The 19,634-nt window shown below is 43.1% G+C and overlaps 1 protein-coding gene and 1 long non-coding RNA gene across 4 annotated transcripts in view; one reads left to right on the top strand and one right to left on the bottom strand.

Moving 5' to 3' along the window:
• LOC106732589 (uncharacterized) overlaps window positions 1–19,014 on the bottom strand; it is a 76,330-nt gene extending 57,316 nt beyond the window's left edge. For both annotated transcript variants that reach the window (XR_001368830.3, XR_003090923.2), the window contains exons 1-2: window positions 18,959–19,014; window positions 8,428–8,489 (exon numbers count right to left, since the gene is read on the bottom strand). This is a non-coding gene — a long non-coding RNA (uncharacterized LOC106732589). The remainder of the gene's footprint in view (window positions 1–8,427; window positions 8,490–18,958) is intronic.
• The window catches only part of HNF4G (hepatocyte nuclear factor 4 gamma), a 94,772-nt gene continuing 92,265 nt past the window's right edge, over window positions 17,128–19,634 (top strand). The window contains exon 1 of one of the 2 annotated variants that reach the window (XM_075920496.1): window positions 17,128–18,526. The gene's annotated coding sequence lies outside the window, so the exon portion shown is untranslated. Of the gene's footprint in view, window positions 18,527–18,602; window positions 18,790–19,634 lie in introns of those variants that run through there. The other variant, XM_075920497.1, reaches the window with a different exon arrangement.

Here is a 19,634-nt window from a genome sequence, read left to right as displayed (position 1 = left end):
CGCCTCAAATATTTTAAGTAGAGAGGTGGGTTAAAAATACTTTAAATAAATAAATGTGATGGTGATTTTATAGCCTTTCTCTAATTGTGAAAGTATTTAATGGTGCCTGATATTTCTAACATCTTAATTGTAACACTGAAATTCATATAAAACAGGTTTATTTAAGAACTTCAGTGATTTCTATTCTTATTAATTGCATCTCTGTCTAGACTTTCAGATCACACTCACCATTATGTTATTGAAATGCTTTTGAAATATGGATATTGCTACATTACAGCAGAGATTTTCAAATGAACTTAAGGGGCTTAGGCTACATTAAAAATCCATCCTACATTTTCATATTTCCAATATTTATTATTTAGGCCCAAAATCTTCTTGATTCATTCATACGTAAGGTCCCACTGAAGATAATAGCACTTATTATCACAACTGATGTGTTGAAATATATGCCTGCAAACAATTTTCAAATGAATTCAATGTGACAAGTTCAGGTTCTGCCACACAGAAAAAAAGGAATGGATCATGCTCCCCATACAGCCAATGAGAGCTTTGCCATTGACTTCAGAGGAAGCAGGAACAGGGCAGAGTTACCACATTGCTTATTTTTTTGAAATCTTGAGATTGTAATTAGGTCAGTGCAAATATGTTTAAACACAATAAGAGTTGATCTATGTCCTCCCCTGAAACTTAAGCCAGATCTTTTCTGAAGATTCAAAAATGTTTAGTTAAATTCCCCCACCCCATTATTATTTTCATTATTATATGTATGTTTTCCTCTCCCTTCCCAGTTAAAGACAAAAAGCAGTTCTGATGAGAGGACAGCACCTCTTGTGGCATTTCAGTACTGACTAAAAACAAAAAGAGCAGACATTTCACAAGAGAGTGTGCTTTTAAAACATGTGATGATGCCAATAGCCTCAGAGAAGTTATGGGTGCTCATCAGAACTGAACCTCTAAACTTACTGCAGTTTAGCCAGAATCACATTTGTCCCTATATGCAGTTTTGCCAATGAGTTCATTCACTTGTTGTTTTTTACTTAAATATTATTCTGTCCGCCATTGCTATGCACCCACTTTGTGCTCCTAATGACCTATATATTCCATGCTGACTAGCTAGAGTGTCAGGATGTTTATGAACTCAAGGTTTGAATGGGAGAGTTTCTAACATAAAATGAAATTATAGCTGATATAGGGCTGCCAAACAAACTCAGACATCTCCTAGGTCTTCATAAAATAGTGTAGAAAACATACACTGGTCTATTGTCACTTCACCGGGTATGTCCACACAGCTTGCAGAGAGGTTGTGCCAGCTGATTTGGGTGCATGGGGCTCTGTTTGTAGGGTTATTTCATTGCTCTATAAATTTCCAGGCTCAGGCTGGAGCCCTGGCTGCAGGATTTTATCAGGCCATTGAGTCCCAGAGTTGGGCCTGAGCCTGGATGTCTACTCAGCAATGAAATAAACCCACAGTCCAAGCCCAAGACATCTGTCATGGGCCAGCCATGGGTGTCTAATTTCTGCGTAGTCATACCCTCTGGTTTCCTCTATGTTGTTAGTTAGATGACACTCTCAGCAGTGGTTAGATTTAAAAGAAAGAGGAGATAACTCATGAGAATACCTTGGAGGAAATCAGAATGACAGATATGGAAATTTCCTGCAATATCCTGAACAAACCTTATTGAATTAAATTAAACCTTATTGAATCAAGAGTAAGTATCGTAGGAATTCACTGAATTAAGGATAAATATGTGTGTATTATTATGGAATTGTATGTAATAACTCTAGGGAGAAGACCTGACTAATATAAACTCTAGGAAGTATTATCAACTTTAAATGACTATTTTAAGCAAAGTGAACTTTCTAAAGTAAAGTGGGGATGAAGAGGGGACCTTTTGTCTGCTGATCACCTGTTACATGAGGGTAGATCAACTCCCTTCCCTTTCCACACCACTTGTATAAAGAAGGAACTCTTAGCTCCTTCAGAAGTGGGAGTTTTGTAGCAGTTATGTACTTGTAACCACTCACAAATCTCTTGGTGAAATCTGAAGGACTGTTCACCTGCCAAAGCCCTTTTTGGAGTTGTTTGATCTCTGGTAAGCGTGTCTGGGCACAGCGTGTCTGGGTGTCCGCTCAGGGGCGTGTCTGGGCACAGCTGAGGGCGTCCGCTTAGGGCGAATTGATCAAATACGGGGCTCCTTACAGCCCCCAGACTGGTGACCTCTCCAAACAGGCCACAAACCAGTCCCACAGAGTGCTTCAGCAGGCTGCCTGAAGCCTCACGAGCAAAACCCCTCCGACACCCCAGCAATATCCGTGCCCCAGATGGCCCCGGGTCTCATACACAGGTGGGGGGGTCCTAGCACCCAATCCCACCTACCCCGAACAAGTTCTGTCCGGTTCCAAGAAACCAGCCACAGATCCCTGGTCAATTTACCCTCTGGATCTTACCCACAAATCACGCTGGGCCAATCCTTTAGAATCTATATCTAAAGGTTTATTATCACAAGAAAGAAAAGCGTGAGAGTAAGGTTGTTAAAGATTAGTACGTTACATGCACCGAATCTCCCAGTCCTCGATGCAGGCTCTAGCAGAGATGTTACAGCTGCTGGTTTAAAAGTTCTTGTTGCACATCCTAGCATCAGGATGGGTTCACAGGTCTTCCGGGCTCTTCGATCCCTGCAATGCTGCCTCTGGGATGAAGTGCTGAGCTGAGAACAAAATGGCATCGACCACATGGCCTCTTTATACCTCCTTCCTGGCCTCTTCTTGTATGCAGCAGGTCACCTTGTCCTCAGCCTCTCTCTGCTGGCCGCTCTTAGATGTCCGCCCTCATGCTTTAGGTGTGTCCTTGCCCCATTGAGAGCCATTGTCCCACAGGGCCTCACTAATTAGCATGTCCACAGGACCAGGCTCTGCCCAATGCTCAGCCACATGCAGAGAAATATTCAGTATCCACACAGACTACAGATTCCTAACTACACATACAGACATTATACAACCACATAAATAGCTTACATAGGATTATCAGATAATAAGCTTCTATTCAGCACCCCACATGGCCCCCTTTCATACCATTTTCTGGGGCCAACACCCCCACCTATGGGTGCAGCAGTGATCTGGCTGCTCCCCTCAAGATCCAGTAATGTGACATAAGCTTATTAGAATGCCTCAGGTTCTTTATTATTTTAATACAATGTCTCTGAAATGCTTTACCTTAAGAATAAAAGTGCTTGCTTACAAGGGACTGTGCTAACTTATAACTGTAGGTAATTATGCTGTATAGTGCCTCTGAGGAGAAGGCAAGACAGGACAGCTTAGAATGTCTTTTTTGCTGGGGAATATCACAGCATCAAAGGGGAACTAAGCAGCCTAGAGATAACATGATTAGGAGGGAGAGTGACACGTCTCTGACCAAGAGAGGTAACAGCTGCAGGGCAGAAAGCCTCAGAGTAATGCCCTTGTTGGACCACCGGGGAAAATGCAGGTAGCATAGTAAAATTTATTTCAGTAGATTGACCTCACTGGATGTATTTGATGTCTGGAGTACTAATACTGACTTTATACTCTGGAGCTGGGGAGCTTTGCAGGATGTGATCAATTATCTGTATTGAAAAGTGACTTGAGGCAGAGCTAGAGGTAGAACAATGGTCTGATCTTCACAAGGCAGGTTACCTTTGATGGAAAAGTGGGTATAAGAAACTGAATAATATTGGAAAGGACTTTCTTTACAGAGACTTTATCCCTCACCCAAAAGGAGGCATGGCACAAAGTGCTGGAAACCCTCAATTGGGCCACCACTTTGGTCACTAAAGAACCATTATTCTGCCAGGGTGGAGCTGACAGGGCTTGACTAGAGGATTAGAATGGGCTGGGGCAGGACTAAGGAGCAAATTAAGAAAGGAGGTATAAGAAGTAAGGTGACCTTATTTCCCAAAGGGAAAACAGAACGCCATGTGGAGCTTGCCCAAATTAACCCTGCCACAGCCAGAGCTGCTTGTACAATCCTCCCCTGCATATAGGAGCTAGCCCAAGTGGCTCACCTGAACCCCCTCACACACTTGGGGCTGGCCTTAAGGGACCTCCCCTCCCTTGTCTGAGCCACTTGGTGTCATGGCCTGTCTAAGCCCTGCCATGTAAGGCTGGTGCTGCCGCTTTGCCTTCATTCATGAACATTCTTCTGTGCCTCACTAGCAGGGCATGTCCCATATTTTTTGGCAAAACTAGGCATTGCTCAAAAAATTGACTACTCAGAACACTAGAACAGAGGTTTAAAAGTGGATTGTCCCAGCTAAAATGGGATGTATGGTGACCCTGCAAAGGAAGGAAGTTCAGGAGAGGAAGGAAGGCTAGCAGAGCCAAAGTCAACACAGATCTCCGGATGGAGAAAGTTCTTCCCTTTTCTCTCCTGAATCTGTACATAATTATGGTATATGGCTCAATAAGGTGATGGGAAGAGCCAAGGTAAAAAAATACTGAGTATGTAAGCAACTAGTTGAGTAGTCAACTACCCAATAAGCCTAGGCCTAGGTTTATAGGGTAGCCAAGTCACCGCTTCTCTACTTACTTCCCAGCTCCCCCTTGCTGCCTCTGTATCAGAGGCAGAAAGCGGGGGGAAGCAGGACCTGTTCTGGGGAAAGCCAGCCAGGTTCCAGACCTACCCCCACTGCAGCTCTGCCCAGCTCCTACTACATTTTAACTGCAGTTCCTGGACCCCGACCCCACTTATCGACTAATCATGTAGTCGATACAAATTATATCAACTAACAATTAGTCAATTACCTGCTTCTTAACATCCTTAGCACTGGGATGTCTAATAAGTGAAAGTCTTTGAGTCTGTGTAGACAGAGAAGAAGACTGTGGTAGGATATCACCCTGTCACAAGGAGATTACAGCAAAAGAAAGAAAACCTGAGGTTTTCAAAGCCATTCAGGGGGGATTAGGCACACATCTTTTAGTTGATTTAGTGAAGAATATGTGTCTAAATCTTCTAAACAGCTTTGAAAATGTTAATGCCTGTTCCCATCATTTAACTATGTACTCTCAAAACATTTCAAAATATCCTGTATCAGCCATAGGAGAATGCATGCTAACAATCCACAGGCAGACCATAAGGTATATCTTTTCTAAAATGATCATGAGGGGAATATTATAAATGCTTGTTGATTTAAACCTGCTCCTTTTCAAGTCTGCAACAGTTTGGTCTGGTTTTAACATGCATTGAAATAGGAGGGGGTACCTTCCTTGTACCAGTAAAAGCAAAGGAAGATGTACAGAGGAGCACTTTACCCAAAGCAAAGGGAGAAGGGAAAGTGTTGCATTACCCTCCACCCCCATTTACTCTGGCCATTACTTCAATGGAATAAGGATCAGGCCCTACAGTAGCTAACAGGGTATATCACACACATAAAAATCACAGTAGGACAAGAAATCCCCTTGCGCTTCTAACATTTTCCTGCAATCATATCTGAAGAAGGAAGTACTCTATAAAGATTTATGTTTTGTAGAATATCTTTTGGGATAGCTATCTTAGGTACAGGTTGAACCTCTCTGATCCGGGACTCTCTGGGTGTGTCTAAACTACACCCCTCTGCCAACAGAGGGATGTAGATTAGGTAATTGCTATTGCAAATGAAGTGGGGATTTAAATATCCTGCACTTCATTTGAATAGAAATGGCCGCCACTTTTTGCCATGGCGGCACTTTGCTGGCAAAAAGCGACAGTCTAGACGGGGATCAGTCGACAAGGAAAGCCTTTTCCGACCAATTCTGTAAACCTTGTTGCACGAAGCAACAAGGTCCTTGTTGACCGATCCCTTGTTGATCCTTGTTGACCGATCCCTGTTTAGACTGCCGCTTTTTGCTGGCAAAGTGCCATGGCGGCAAAAAGCAGTGGCCATTTTTATTCAAATGAACTGTGGGATATTTAAATCCCCGCTTCATTTACAATAGCGATGTGCCTAATCTACTTCCCTCTGTCTCATAGGACCACGGATGTTGCTGGACCAGCGACCCCTAGGACCAGAGAGCTCTGACAGAGGCCTGGAGCTCTGGGGAAGCCTTGGGACTATGGAGTGCTGGCAACCCTGGGGCTGGCTGTAGAACTCCAGTGGCCCAGGGAAGAAGAGCCTGGTGGCCTATGGCTGGCACTGACGCTTGGGTGGCTCCAGAGAGGTTGAACCCTGGCAGCCCAGGGTAGCTGAGCCACCAGGGTTCAGCTACTCTGGGGAAGGGGAGCCCCAGAGCACTGGGGCCCTGGTAGCTCTGGGGCAGTGGAGCCCCAGCAACTCCAGAGCAGTGGAGCCCCAGCAGCCCTGGGGCAGTGGAGTCTGGCAGCCTTGGGACAGTGGAGACCTAGGAGCCCTACAGCTGGCCAAGAAGCTGGGAGCCGAGTGGCCCGGAGGTGGGGAGGAGCCTGGCAGAGGGGCCAACCTCCCCTGGTCCAACAGCTCCCTCCTTCGGAACCGGTCAAGTCCAAGGATGCAGGACTGCGGAGATCCACTAGTGTTTGTATGGGTCCTCTGTTACCATTGTGTCCAAACACTCTGGTGACAGAAGGAAGCACTATTATCTCCTACTTGCTGTGGGGGCGGGGAATTGAGGCACAGATATACTTGCCCAAGGACAGATGGCAAATCTGTGATAAAGAAAGAATTTAAACTCAAGTCTCTTGAGTCATCGACTGAACCATCCTTCCTCCACTAGATCTGCTTTGACTCCATTAGTGCTATACCTTGGTGAAAACACACACACATGAAAATGTACTCTTAATATTAATAACATTATTTTTAAAACATCTATTTTAACCATTCACTGAGTAGTTTTTCTCCACCACAGCAACAATGACTGTTTCTGGATCTTGCTACTAGGTCAGTGGTCTCTCATTATATCATATTTACCAACGGCTAATTGTTTCAAGTATATCCAGGTACTTCTGAACAGGCAGTAGTTAAACAACACTTGTATGGATTAGGGGATTGGACATGGGATACAGACCTTTTCACCTCTGGGTTTATGGTTCAAGTGTCACTACTAATTGCTAATTGACTATAAATACATCATAACAAAGATGTCAGTGCTGCTTCTGTGTCTCACTGAAGGAAAATGGACTGTAAACTTCATTTCCAGTTCTCTGAGACAGAGTTGGGTGAATAGTTTGGAGAGGTGTGTGCTACTACTGCTGTCCCTAGTCTATAGCTAGAGATCTTCAGTTTCCAGGGCTGTCAATCCATCACCTTTCTGGAGCATTAAGTTGACTTTAAAAAAATGATTTTTAACAGAAAAGGATGTTATTGCTTACATTGATGTCACTGAAAAGGTGTTACCACTTTCAGTGATGCTAATGTGAAGGTACAGGAGAGATGTGAGTTAATTGCATAGTTACCATTCTAGTATTGATTTATGCTCTACTGACATTTACAGAGAAATAAAATAGAGTTTATATTATGCATTTTCTATAGCAAAATTTAAGATATGAAAATGAATGCTGACTGTGTCACTTTTCCTTGTCAAAGCTATTGTATATAAAGAGATGATGTTAGGAAAATGTGGATTTTCTCTTCCTGTAGTTAATTCTACTTGAATCCACCAAATGAATCTATATTTAATGCTACTTTTTGGGGGAAGAGAGATGGAGAGTGACTTATCTGATTAATTGGTCAATTCTCTCCAATAGTTAATGGCTTTCTGATGTGTCCTGACGCTGTGGCTATGGTCATCATTTTAATTTAGACTCACAAGAGCTCTTATGGATTTATTTCAAATTTTGTTACTCATGTTCTCTATTATTAAAAAATCAATCGTCTGAGGCAGCAGAGGATGCATGAATGATATAGAAATACTAGTCAAAAGGTATTTACTCACATCATAAATACAATTCTTTCCAAACTATAAAAACAATTTGTCTTTCCTTCATAGTTGTTCTTTACATTCCAATCTGATCACTAAGTTGTAGGTCTCTTTTGTTTACTTCTTAGGACACGAGGCCTTCCAAAAATAGAAAACTCCTTGAAAGACATAATCCAAAGCAAATGTCACTGGGTCACATCTGAGGTTTGGCTTTAGTGGCATGGAAGTCAGCTACAGTTAATGGGTCACATGCTTCACTTTTCCATTCCCTACATTACACAAGACTATATGGAGTGTGGATCCAAGAGATGATTCTGTGTTACTCACATTTCTGAGTGGGAAGCAGTGGAAGGGAGGAATGGATTTAATTTCTTACTGCAACTTTCTATCATTAGAGTCAAGCAGGATAACAGATGAAGAATCTGGCATTGCATTCCATTCCAGTGGGTATAAACACAGGTTCACTGAACAATAGGTCTCTAAAGGTCTCAATTTCAGGCCCCCAGAAAAGATATTTCTGGGTTTATTTCCACATGTAGCGCTCCCCCCCCCCCCCCCCCAACCTCAGCCCCAAGTTCTTACCTACATTCCTGGACTAAACCTGAGGTGCAGACCATCCACCTGGGAAAGTGTTCCCCATCACTCTAGTAGAGAAAGAGATAACACAATCCAATGACTAGAAGTCGATGCTGAGCAAATTCAAAGGGTACATAATATGTAAATTATTAACAGTGAGGGTAAATAACCATTGGGAACAATTTCCCCAAAAGTCAGATGGGTAGGTCAAGATTGGATGTTTTCATAAAAGATGAGCTCTGAAAGTTATTTGGGGAAAGTTCTATAACCAATGTTATGCAGGAGGTCAGACTGGTTGATCACAATGATCCCTTCTGGCCTTAGAATCGATGACTGTATGTGATACCATCATGTGACCACCAAGGTAGAGGACCTCTGGAACCTACTGGTTAATCCAACCCTTTCTAGCTGAGGTAATTATATGACCTCAATGATATTATCTGAGCACCTGATGTAATTTATCCTTCCAACATCCTTCAGCACTATTGGGACACTTGTATCCCCATTTTGCTAGGTATAGAAACTGACTCTATCTTACCAGTGTTTGAAAAGCAGTGCCCTTGCATTAGTCCCCCCAGCCCTGAATCTTGCCAGCCTTTGAAATATGCATTTTTCATCATAACACAAGAAACTTAATTATGTACCAAAATGAATACTGTTCTTTCAGCAGTAACCTAGACATATCAGCACATCACATATCCTTTTTGAAAAGAAAATACACAGTTAGACATGTACACACTGCTATACATTGATCACCCTCAAATGCAAGTCCACTAAGATATAATGGTGGCAGTGCACACACCACAGAAGCTGTTCTTTCCCAAGGTTACTTTTGTTTGCTACTGCTTACCACCTCTATCCCACTGTGGTGCTCTGGTGGGTGGGGGGGCAACAGGAAAAGGTTTCACTATAGCAAGGATAGGCTCTGCCGATAGGAAGCAGCAGTGAAAGATTGAGCCTTTCCCTACTGCTTCTTTACCAGAGTCTTTTTTCCTGCCAGAGACCTTACCTGCATTAGGAAAGGACCCTAGGGCTATATCTACATTGCAACACTATGTCGGGATACCAAAGTATCCCAAAATAGCTATCCCATGTCTTAACAGCAAGCCTGTTATTGTAGGCTCACTATTCCGATGACCCTATAAACCTCATTCCACGAGAAGTAAGGGACATTTCAGAATAGCGGGTTATTTTGAAATTTGGTGCTGTGTAGACAGCACCAAATTTTGAAATTAGTTATTTCCAAATAAGATCAAAATAAGATATGCAATTTGCATAGCTCAAATTGCGTATCCTATTTCGAACTACTGTACAGTGTAGTGTGATGCAGCCTAGATGTGAACATAAGAACATAAGAACAAAGGTCCATCTAGCCCAGCACCTGTATGCCGGCAGTGGCCAATACCAGATGCTCCAGAGGGAGGAATCACAACAGGTAATCCTCATGTGGTCCCTCCCCTGTCATCCACCTCCAGGGAAAGAGAGACTACCCATTCTGGCTAATAGCCATTGACGGACCTAACCTCCACAAATCTAGATAGCTCTTTTTTGAACCCTGTTAAAGTTCTAGCTTTCACTGCATTCTCTGGCAAGGAGTTCCACAAGTTGACTGTGTGCTGAGTGAAGAAAAACTTCCTTTTGTTTGGTTTAAACCAGTTGCCTATTAATTTCATTTGGTGACCCCTAGTGCTTGTATTGTGGGAATAAGTAAATAACTTTTCCTTATTCACTTTTTCCACACCAGTCATGATTTTATAGACCTCTATCATATCCCCCCTTAGTCTCCTCTTTTCTAAACTGAAAAGTCCAAGTCTTTTTAAACTCTCTTCATATGGGACCCATTCCAAACCCCTAATCATTTTTGTTGACTTTTCTGAACCTTGTGGGAAAAGATGGGGAGCTGGCAGAGCCTTGCACTGTAGCAAGGCCAGGCTCTGGCAGGGAGATGCAGCAGGAAAAGATTAAGCCTTTTCACACTGCTTTCTTTGCTACCTCCACCCTTTTAGAACCTTTGCCTGCAGTCAGAGTCTTTTCCTACCGAAAGGCAATAGAACACCACACAAGTAAAAATAGCTGTGTAGATAGGAGACATATCTTGGGCAATGAGAGAGCTTTGTAGGTTATACACTCATGTACATACCCAGACCCTTCAAGCATGTCTTCACTCTACTTGACGAAGTGAAGCCACATTGTCTTTCATGCTCTGTATGCCACACTAAAGAGGCTAAACAAGTATTTGCACTACACGGTGCTGAAGTAAGCATTCAGTGTAGACATCGCCATTATAGATAGTTGCTCTTTCAGAATTCAGTGGCTTCAGCAATAAGAAAATGGTATGTCCACTAGAAGGTTCCAAAGCTAATTAAAAGGATACTACTCAGCTGCTATGTACTGCACACAGCTGTATAAAATACACCTTAAGTTTATATTGACTTCCTTGGATGAAACAACAATATCAACTTAGTATGTCTAAATATTATTCATAGTTGTTTTTATTTGAAGAATTGCTTTCACAATAGTCCCTCTTGATATAAAATTATTTGGATACTTTATAGTATTATTCCAAAGAACACTTTTCCTAGACTATGTTTGCAGTTAATTAACATTCAGTCCCAGTGAAGACCATTGCTGACACTCAGGCCTGATCCGTACTGAATAACTGAACTCTTTGTAATTGAACAGGTTGCACTGAAAACAGTTTAATTACAATCAGTTAGTGCATCTACACCTTTATGCTGAGTTAGTCTGTTTTGTAGCACATCCACGCTAGTATTGTCCAAAACTATTTAACTTGTAAAGCATGTCCCACAGTTCCCAGATCATGTCCCAGAAGCAGTGCATTCTGAGAAACTTCATAATGCACTGTGAGACAGTGCTGCAGAAGACAAACTTAACAGTTTCAACTTGTTGCATCCACACTGGCATTAAAATAGTTGCAATGAACCAATTAAGCTCTGATTGAATGATAGTCTGCTTTAACGGGTTATCAGACCACTTGCATCATTTTTGTATGCTCACCCAAAATCTTTTACAGAAAATGTTGGGTCTTTTGTCAGTTTGATTTTTGTAGTGTAGATCATGCTCCACTGTCAACACAGTAATTTTCTTAGGCATGTTTGTATTTCATAAGGAACCATACCTAATTTAGCTAGTGAGATGGAACCAGTTTAAGCACAAATAGTTCCGTGTATGCATACTATGACTGATATTTTCTCTTCTACAATGTTTCAAGTTTGCCATGCTTCTATGTTACTGCAGTTTTGTTTTATTTTCTGTTTCAATTATTTTGTCCTCTTGATACCTATTCCATAGTTCCCAGCCCAAATTTTAGGACCTGTAGATCCTGGGAGGTTTGAAAAGCAACAAGTGCTGAGTAGGACAATAGGGGGAAGAAGGAAATTAGCTAAAGCATTTCAGTCTGAATCATTTCAGTTCAATTCACACTGAACAAACTAGTATTTATCTTTAAAAAAGACTAATCCACTAGATATCTGGCATACCTGTAAACTTGTTGGATTACTTTTGTGTGTTAACATAAGGTATTTTAGTTTTCTGTAAGGACCAAATGATTCTTAGAACACTACCTTCTCAAATGTACACAAAGCTGCTAGTCCTTAGGTTGGCTAAACAATACATAGTCTGTGGCAGATGACATTACCAGCATTTCAAAAAAATGAAATACCAAAATGTTTGAAATAAGAGTAAGTGTACAGTTGTGTGTTATTTTGCAACTTGAAATCTATATTTTGATTTAGTATTGTAGATTTTATTGTTCACACAGCTGTATAAAATACACCTTAAGTTTATATTGACTTCCTTGGATGAAACAACAATATCAACTTAGTATGTCTAAATATTATTCATAGTTGTTTTTATTTGAAGAATTGCTTCCACAATAGTCCCTCTTGATATAAAATTATTTGGAAACTTTATAGTATTATTCCAAAGAACAGTATTTTGCCTCTTGGGGCATAACAATAAAAAAAGTGGGGGATATATTCTCCATGCAAGCACTTCACTGTTAGTAATATTCAGGATAGTTATGGGAAACTATACCTGCGACACCATTATTTGCAACTATCTGAAGTCACACTTTTGGGGGGAAGGAATTGATGGGATTACTGACATGGCTGAAGTTAGTTATAAGCTTTCAGAATTGATGGATTTTTAATATTCTATTTATGACTGTATCTAAATGACCAATAATCAGTTTCCTTCTGCAGCCCTGCCCTGAGAATGGTGTAACATTGTTACACTAGGGCTGTGTTTTGTTTTGTTTTCTTTTCTTTTTCTAACTATTTTAAGTGCTATTACAGGAAGTTACAAGTATCCAGTGGTTCTGTGACATTGTATTTATACTGCATAGCATTCATACACACCCTGACTGTAAATTTATCTATAAATAAATACTGAGTGTAACTTCCTAAATTTCTATCTCTATCTGTATCTATCTCTAATGACAGATCCCTTCTGCCTTTCTGCTCTCCTGCTATCCTATGGATAAAACTATGAACTGGGGCTTCTTCCAATTTGTTTTAGATCCTAGAATGAAATAAAAACTGTGTCGACATTGGCAAGATATGCTAAGAATGTACCCTCTTAAGCAGGTATTTAGCTTCTCCTTAGGTAAAATACTAACGGCGTGAGCGCCTGCAAGGGAATATAGAATGATATCAGGGGAGCTTGAGGAAGCTGGCATATCGTTTTCTCTTGTGCCCACTAGATGGCATGTATAGGTTTCCGAATACCTTAAAGTATGCGTGCTCTGGTACATTTGATTCTTTGTCACACTTTAACTAACTGCTCGGCATTGAAGCGGAGTTAATTAACTGTCTTGTGACAATTACAACTTTCAAAGTTCAGAACGTTAGAAAATGGAGTAGGTGAGAAGGGAATGGCTGGTTTCCCCTTCGCAGCTGCTGCTAATGCCGGAAAATAGGCATTCTAACTTCATATTAAAAATACGAATACCAATTATCATAAGAAACAGCCGCGAGACTGTTTTGTTTCGGTGTTAGTACAGTAAACTCTTGTAATCTGACGGTATTAGCATAATCTTCAAAAATGCATTTACAATCTCCAGGGTCCTTTCTTGTGAGACTCTTAAGAACAAAATTGTTCTAGTATTGTCGTATCCTTTGGGAAGTCTGTCTTTAAGGTTTGAGGGGTTCAGAACCGGGTCCTGTTTTTGTAGAGGTGCAATTTCTGTATTAAAAGGGGGGCAAGCACGCGCTGAAGATTTGAATAGTCAGTTACTACACACGGCTTGTTTATTAAACGAAAAAGGGGGGGGGGATATAATTCACGTTGAAGTTTCCTTTCCCTCAAATTTGATTTAATGCTCTAACTTGAATGTGAAATATTCTGGGGACTGGAATTGATTTCGAATTATTTGATTCTCTTAGCCTGAAATCTATGACTCCATTGTGTGGCTGTCCGGGGCTCTGGAAATGAACAACCCAAACCCCAGGTTGCAGAAGTGTTCATTGCAGAGAAGGGTGTGTTCTGCAAATACAAACAGCACCCACAGATAGTTGCCAAGGGCACCTAATACATCTTTGCATTACACCTTGAACCAGTCTGCTCCTATCACCTGGATTTTATTGCACGTACCATAAATGATTGTAAAGCCTGCAAATCTTTCATGGACCGTGGCAATTAATAAGTAAGGGACCTTTGCAGAAAACAGCGTTTCTAATGTAGTACTTGAACACAGCTCAAAGCGGTTTAGGGGCTGCATAATCTTCCGATTTATAGTCTAAAAGGTTTACCTCATTTGCACACACAGCCTAGATTTAATTATTTTCTGGGTAAGAAAACACAAAAAGGCTTGTATCAGGATATCAGGTGCTTTGGAATCAGCAAAACTGAACGCCCAAACGAACCTACTAGGTTAGACAAGGTTTTCTATTTATGGTTTCAGTAACTAAACAAAAACAGTTGTCTCTTTGAACCGGTTTGGTCCTGAACATTTCCTGTATTGCACTTTTCCAGCCAGCGGCAATCCGTGACCTAGGTGGCTGCGGTTCTTTGTCGCCCGTTTACACAGCGCTTTGGGCTCCTTTCGCAGCTCTTGCATGCTAACAAATAGTAGGGGCTCCTGTGACGACTTCCAAGGTTTTGCATGAGAAGCTCGTACGTGGGGCATACACAGTGGCCAGCCCCGAGGAATGATTTCCAAGGGATGGCTCGGTAACAGGAAAAAACAGCCCGGGGGGAGGAAAGATCGGTGCACCGACAATCCTTCACCTGCAGATCCTGGAGTTAAAACAAAGGAGACTGCTAAGCACAGCACCCACACAAAGGCTAGTCGGGTCAGGGGCAGACCGATAGGGGAGCGTCCTGCTCGCCTGCCGCCTTTCTGATGAGCCCAGGAAGCTCCCCTGGCGGTGGGGGAGCGCTTGTGTGGGCAGGAAAAGAAAGGATCGTTTTCAAACGGTGGATGGCAGCCGCCCTGTGGAGGGGCGATCAGCTGGTGATGGACAGAGGCTGCCGGGGAGCTGCGCAGGATTCCCGGCTCGCCTACAGGTGTCCACACCTAGAGCCCCCAGCAACAGGGCGTTTGGGGCATTCGCCAAGTTCGCGCGGTGGGGCTCTGCTGCGAGGAGTCCGACCTGGGAATAGTCGTTAGCTTCTGTACCACAGCGAAGGGCTCCTGGGGCTTTGCCCCGTATCTTCAGTCCGACCCCCCAGCCGTGTGAGAGACACTGGGGGAGGGGAGCGATCATGGTTTCCACTGGAGAGGACAGATCTAGCGGGCCACGTCGTGCCAGCATCACTTTCATTTTCCTATTGTTACCACAATTGCCCTCCCCACGCACTCTTCTCCAAAATCGACATAAGTACAAGACGCAGGTGTCTGGCCTTTGACAGTCTAGAACAGCTCCGATTTCCAGGCGCTTTTGCGAGCCCAGTGATTTTCTTTTGAAAGTGACACGTGAACATAGCTTATAAAACTCAGCAGCGTGGACAGCAAGACTAACGTCAAGATGCCCCCTTCTCCGTACAGCTTCTTTAGGAACTGGTAACGAAAATGGGCAGAAAACCATAAAACTGCTCTAAGAAGAAACTAAAGTGGAAAAGAAAATCATGAGTGACATTAAGTTGAAATCAAACGTGGCCTTGCGTGTCCAAAATATTTACTACGCACAAATATTCACATCATATCAAAAACATACCATCTTGTGTTCTACAAGACATTTAGTTTTGTTACAACGTAGCAGACACTCCTCCTCCGCACGAGAGAGTAATTACTGCCGAAGTTTGTATCCTCTGAAATGTTTCGATTCACTTACAACTTCGGAACAAGTATTAAGTCAATTTGCGTCTCTTTATGTGATAAAATTAGCCTCTGATGAGAGGACAGAAAACAAATTATGCCCACTCGCTCTATTCAAATAAGTGACCATTATTAGCTGGCACCAAAAGACTGGCTTAGTTTATCAGATGTCAGTAGCAAATACCTCGCAAAAGGGACACCTGCCTTTGCAAATTACCACAAACTACATTTAAGCCATCAGCACCTTCGTTTATTTCATTGTTAACATTACCCTGACATTCAGAAGCCCTAGCATTTTGTCTGCGGAAGGACATGGACTGCATACGCCATCCTAAAATCTTCCAGACTGAGTTTTATTGGCCTTTTAAAAATACCCTTTAAAATGGCTTTTAAGTTCTTAGGAGCTATTTACAGCTTCCTTGCCGCATATCTGGATAATTATTTGTTTTTAACAATGTTTCCTAACTAATAAAATTGTCATGTAAAGTCCAAACGCATTCAAAGTAAACGTGGAATGCCACTAATATTTTGAGTCAGGATTTTCATGCAGAATGATATAAATGAACAATTAGTAATCAGAACGAGATAAAAAGGCGTGTCGCGATCCAAACAGTGAGAAAATAGAGCAAACTTGCCGATTTCCTCAGTAGGTAAACTAATGATCCTTGATCGCATTAAAATATTAGAGAAGGAGAAGGGAAGTAACCGTATTTTCACTCTTTTGCTTGAAACTGTGTTTTCGCTGTTGTGATACAGTGCCATTAAATCGCTGGTGTGTTCATATCTAATGTGATGGGAAACAGAAGTGCTAAAAAAATACAAGGTAAAGGAACGCCCTGAGTTTTCCTCTGTTTGGAAGATCTCTTCCTTCCCTCTCTCCCCCACTCCAGGAACTCAATAAGACCTCTTTCTTGCCCGGTATCAACTTGTCAAACCCCGTTTTCAGTCGCACCAGTTCCAAATAACGATATAGTAAATCTCTGATATTTTGCATCAAGATTTTTATGTGTATCTTCTGGATGTCAACGCGGCCGTAATACACGTGCTTGAAAGAAGAATTTGTTTCCAGTACAGGCTAGCCGTTAATTATTATTTGAAATCTACAAATTTGCAATCTCGCAGAACAATGAGTGTTGTTATTTAATGACTACTTCCTTGTGTTGTAACCTCTCCCAGGGCAAGCAATAGTTCTATCTAACTAGGACCCTTGGAACAGAGATATTTTCATTATAATACTTTACTGTTGTCCAAGTTCCTTTTTTAATAATCCAGTTTGTTCGAAAAAGGATGCATTCCAAAAGCGATTCAATCAAATATAGAGAAGTAACCCGAGAGAACTTCTAATTCAAGAGAGAAAGATCCAGGTCTTTGATCTACAGGTTATTCTTACGGCAGAACCATGGGCGGGGGGGAGGGGAGGGAGTGTAAGAAGATTAAATGACTATGCACGGGGTTAGTAACATCTTTGACTTATTCTGATTGTTTTCGACGGTCACACTATTATTTAGGAGTTTGGATCTGCGAGCGTTTGTCTGCTCTATAAAAATCACATCGGTGGCTTCAAAAAGCACCGTAGAGAGCATTGTAGAGAGAACCTTCAGCTGATGTCTTGGGCCCCAGTGATAAAACAAACTATGAATGTTCAAACTATGAACGCCAGGGTTGCTAGGCAGAATTTTTTTAAAAAGTATTTATTTCCGTGCAAACAAACATTTCAGGGAGCAAATATCTCGAAAGGACTGATAAGTTATTTGCGCGTTGGGCTACATCACCCTTTCTCTTCACTGAGGTCCTCGAGGCAGCACCTTTGCCAAAAGGGGAAAAACTTCAATTTCCCATATGGAAATGATGAAAGTGACAGCTGCGATCCATCCCTCTTCTACATGCTGGGCATGCTGCTGCCCCACCTGTCCCGGCTCTCCAGTTTAGAGGGATCCCGAAGCCACGGTGAGGAGTCCTGCTCTGCCTTTGCCCTGCCAGCTCAGCAGCAGAAAGCTGGTTTAGCACCCCTTTCGGCACTGCTGCACTGATCTGAGTGATTGGCTGCTGAGCGTGTGCGGAGGGGCAAAGACTCGCCTTCGAGTCTCGAGGATGGCCTTTAAACCTAGTCACCTAATCGCTTTCTCGCCCACAACGTGGCTAGCTGGCGTGGCGGGAGTTTTAGCTGAGCCAGTGGGATGAATGGCTGAGGTGTGTGTGGAGAAACGTTCTCTCAAAACAATAGAGCCACTAACCCCACACCAAGCCTGCAGGGCTACCCCTAGCTCCAGAGAGGCAAGCCGAAGCTAAGCAGGTGCACTGCCGGCATGCGAGCAGGGAGACTGGCCCTGCTGCTGGGGAGTTTGGTGCAGTGCTTCTAGCTTCGCTCTTGGCTTCCTGGTCAGCCGCAGTACCAGGGCCCGGCAAAGCTGCTTCCCCCTCAGGCGCCGGGGCTGAAGCGGCCCCGCCCGCGGAAAGGGCCCGGGCCGTGGGAGCAGCCGAGCCAGCAGGAGCCGCTTTCAGTTTTCCTTGAGGCTGCTGGTTACTGTTTAACATCCCCACCCACGTTTCAGTTTGTTTAGTAAATCGATCTGATGCTCGGGCTCAGCCTGGTGCCCTGTCGCCATTGAGCAAAGTTACTATTCCCCCGCTGGCGCGTATGCTAAAGGCTTTGCCAGCGACCCCAAGCCAGCTCCCGCTGCCCGAGCAGGACGGGGGGGCGAGGCCGGCTGGACAAGGGGCCCCGTGGTGGTCGGGGGGCGGGAAATGCTGCTGCTGCTGCCGCCGCCGCCCTGACTTCTTGCCGAGCTGCGCCCCGAGAGGCGAAGGAGCGGCTCTGCCCAGCAGGTAAGTTTCACTTGTGCACAGGGGCGCGCGGAGCGCCCCTCCCCCGCTGGCGCCGCGTCCCTTGCCTCGCGCAGGGCAGCCGGGTTCCCAGCCGCGCGCCCCGGGAGCCGCCGCTGGTTGGACGCGGAGCCAAGAGCAAACGCAAAAGAAAAAAAAAAGTGGGTCTGGCGGCGCGAGGGAGAACAATGGTTTCCGGAGGCGGCGGGTCACGTGCCTCTAGGCTAGCTGCAGAAATCCATGTTGGTAGGGTGCCGCCGCCGCAGGTATGCGGGGGTTGGGCCGCAGCAGGCCCATGGGGCCTTTTAGCAAAAAAGCAGAAAGCAGTGCTCCGGGATAGTGCTAGAACGGCCAAGGTATTTCCCAGACTCTACCATAGCGTTGCTCGGATAGCAAGAGGTGGGCAGTTGTATTAGTATAAAGGAAATGTGTTACCTGTCTGATTTCCTGGCAGTAACCTCGTGACCACACATGAAGTGGGCTGGTTTGTTATTGTAGGGTTGGTGATCACAAAGGCACTTGGGAATTATGTACAGCCTTTTCAGAGCATGCTAAAACACACCCATTCTTTTTAAACGGTAAAGCCATTATAGTGTGGAGCCCAGGGAAAGCAAAGAATTATCTGGAGTGCACATACAGACAGATGGTAGATCACATTTTAAGGCCTACCAGGGCTTGCACTCTAAATGACAGATGAACCTGTCTGGGGTCTATTGAAAATAGGTTCAAATATTTTTTTCAATATATACTTTGCAGTAAATATAACACCATTCTTCCAAAACTTAACCTGCCCCCCAAATAGTCTAGTAGCACCTTAAAGACTAACAGAACATGTAGATGTATCATGAGCTTTTGTGGGTAAAACCCACTTCTTCAGATGACTGGAGAAGCTCTGGAATCTCTTGAATTTAGGACTTACTTAAAAGTCACTAGAGAAAAATATAAAGCACTAAATAATCCTATATTACTTAAAAGTACTATTTTGGATCTTATGTAACATGACCAAAAGTAATCTGTAATATTCAATTATAGCCAGATGTTGACAGAATATTATGAACAAGATATAGTTGATTTTTCTTTTTTAATGATGAGAGAAAATATTGAAAACCTT

Source organism: Pelodiscus sinensis, chromosome 2 (genome assembly GCF_049634645.1).
Source record: "Pelodiscus sinensis isolate JC-2024 chromosome 2, ASM4963464v1, whole genome shotgun sequence".
Classification (NCBI taxonomy): Eukaryota; Metazoa; Chordata; order Testudines; family Trionychidae; genus Pelodiscus; species Pelodiscus sinensis.
Note: the sequence above shows the minus strand (reverse complement) of the source record. Positions and strands in the feature narration are given on the sequence as shown.